The sequence below is a fragment of the Microtus ochrogaster genome, linkage group LG9 (assembly GCF_000317375.1).
Source record: "Microtus ochrogaster isolate Prairie Vole_2 linkage group LG9, MicOch1.0, whole genome shotgun sequence".
Taxonomy (NCBI): domain Eukaryota; kingdom Metazoa; phylum Chordata; class Mammalia; order Rodentia; family Cricetidae; genus Microtus; species Microtus ochrogaster.
The window spans coordinates 20,973,373-20,975,575 of NC_022034.1; the positions used below are offsets into that span (position 1 = coordinate 20,973,373).

Sequence of the window (2,203 nt, forward strand, 5' to 3'; positions counted from 1 at the left end):
AGAAGAAGAAGAAGAAGAAGAAGAAGAAGAAGAAGAAGAAGAAGAAGAAGAAGAAGAAGAAGAAGAAGAAGAAGAAGAAGAAGAAGAAGAGGGGATGAAGGAGGTGACCACATCTGTGCAGGAAAACAGTATGCATGAGCAGTCAGGTGACCCCGTTTTTTTTTTCACACACGTTACGTTCTGTAATTCTCTTTAGTAGTATAGTGTGAACGCTTCTACAAATATCTAGCCCAAATTTTTCATCTCAAGAACTGGTACTGCTCTTGCATAGAACCAGGGTTCAGTTCCCAGCTCCTGTATTAGGAAGCTCCTCACAACCTGTAAGCCCACTTCCAGCAGATCTGACGTTCTCCTCTGACCTCTGCGAGCACTCAGATGCACATGTACATCCTCCCAGACATATCATTTTAAAATGATAATAATATTTTTTTAAATTTCACCTCATGAATACTATTATCATTTATTAAAAAAATGTGAAAACTGAAGAAAACAAAGTTATTAAAGGTGTAAACTCTGTAACATGAAAGATAATGAAAATATTTCTAGGGAGAGGTTCTTCCTTCCTTAATATATCGTTGACTAAGCAGCAATAAACACCAAATGATTTCAAGAATCTACTAGGAAGTCCCTAGAAACCAACGTGTCAATTCCTGACCTAAAGAATTCCAGGTAAATGAGGCTGGCTTTTTGGATTGGAAGCAAGGGATTGGGTTTCATTATGAACGCCAGCTGGCCTAAGCTGACTCTGCTGCCTCCAAGGAGAGATGAGAAACTTGTCAGGTCACAACTTAGTTCAGATCCAGTCCCAGACTGATTGTGATGCCATGTGGCATCGCTTACAGCGCTCCCCAGCCCAATTCAAGCCCCTCCGCCTCCGAAACGCACAGACACGGACACGCACAGACACACAGACACACAGACACACAGACACACACACCCCACCCCACCCCCGACCCACCCGCGGGGCTGGCCCAGGCGGCTTCTGGCTGAGGTTACCCAGCCACCCCGGGGTATTGATGAAGTGCAGGAGCGCTGGAATCCTGCGGCTGGTGGTGGCTCAGTACCGGCTTTCCGGGCTTCTGCGGTCCCGAAGTCGCACAGGCAGAGCCAGAAAAGGCGCTCACGACCACCACCATCCCTGGATAATTGGTGTACAGAAGGAATGGGACAAGCGCTGTGCCACCCAATCCCGCGGGAGCACGGGAGTCCGGGGGCCCGTCCAGTCCCCGCTATTCACTATAGATCTCCGTGCTGCTGTGGAACAGGGCTCGGTGGTGGGCTCTAGGGTGGAAGACCGTGGAGCCAGGCGAGCGGGCCCCGGTGCACTGCCCACGGGGAATCCGCACACAGCGAGAGACGTGGCTCTAGCAGCCTGGCAGGGACCCGTCCTGCGCAGGAGGGAAGCTTCTCTGCTCTAGATACACTGCGCCCCCGCCCCAGCGCCCCATGTCCTCCCCCGTACCGCTCCCCCCCTCACCGTTCGGTCCTCCGGGGCGTCTTCTCACCGCGTCCCCGCGGGGCGCCCAGACTCCGGACCCCTGGAGTCCGGCCCTCAGAGCGCACGCCGAGCCATCCAAGCCCAGGGCGCCGCGCCCGGGTTACTCCGCTGCAGCCTTCGGCGGCCGTGCGGACGGGGCGGGGACCGTCGGCGGAGGGCGGGCCGCGGCAGGGCTCGGCCGCGGGCGGAGGAAGCCGCAACGTCAGCAGAGAGCTGGGGAAGCAACGTTGGGAAGGGGGAGAACAGGACCCCCGGGCGGCCCAATCTCGACCTCAGCCCACGCTCCCCTCCGCGGTCCCAGGACCCAGTTCAGCCTTCCCGCCGCCGGGATCGAGACCCCATGCACCCTGCCCTGCCCAGCCGCTATGGCTCCTGCTCTGGTTTCTCGGGACCTGAGAGCTTCAGGTTCCAGTCTGGAATCTCACCCAAAGAAAAGATAACTTCTGGAGGCCCGCGGGGGAGGGGCCGATGCGTCTGTAAAGAGCTGGAAGAGGAAAGCTGAGAATTTAAAGAATCCCACTCCCGACGCTAGTGCCCAATCCCCTCCCGAGGTTCCAAAATAGTTACACTCCAGTTGCCTTCCCCCTCCCCTCTTTCCTGATTTCAGTTTTACTCTCAAAGAGAAGGGGGTAAAATCACCTAATCCGAAGCAGTTGTTGCCTAGAGTGGAGCAACAAAATACAGGGAATCCTACCGCACCGTGTC

General features: G+C 55.2%; 1 protein-coding gene across 3 annotated transcripts in view; it reads right to left on the reverse strand.

The window, feature by feature from the left end:
* The window catches only part of Dse (dermatan sulfate epimerase), a 140,242-nt gene that overhangs the window by 55,294 nt on the left and 82,745 nt on the right, over nt 1-2,203 (reverse strand). The window contains exon 1 of one of the 3 annotated variants that reach the window (XM_026787409.1): nt 2,138-2,158. The exons of 1 other annotated variant lie outside the window; for it this stretch is intronic. The gene's annotated coding sequence lies outside the window, so the exon portion shown is untranslated. Of the gene's footprint in view, nt 1-1,477; nt 1,587-2,137; nt 2,159-2,203 lie in introns of those variants that run through there. One more of the 3 variants, XM_005363520.3, reaches the window with a different exon arrangement.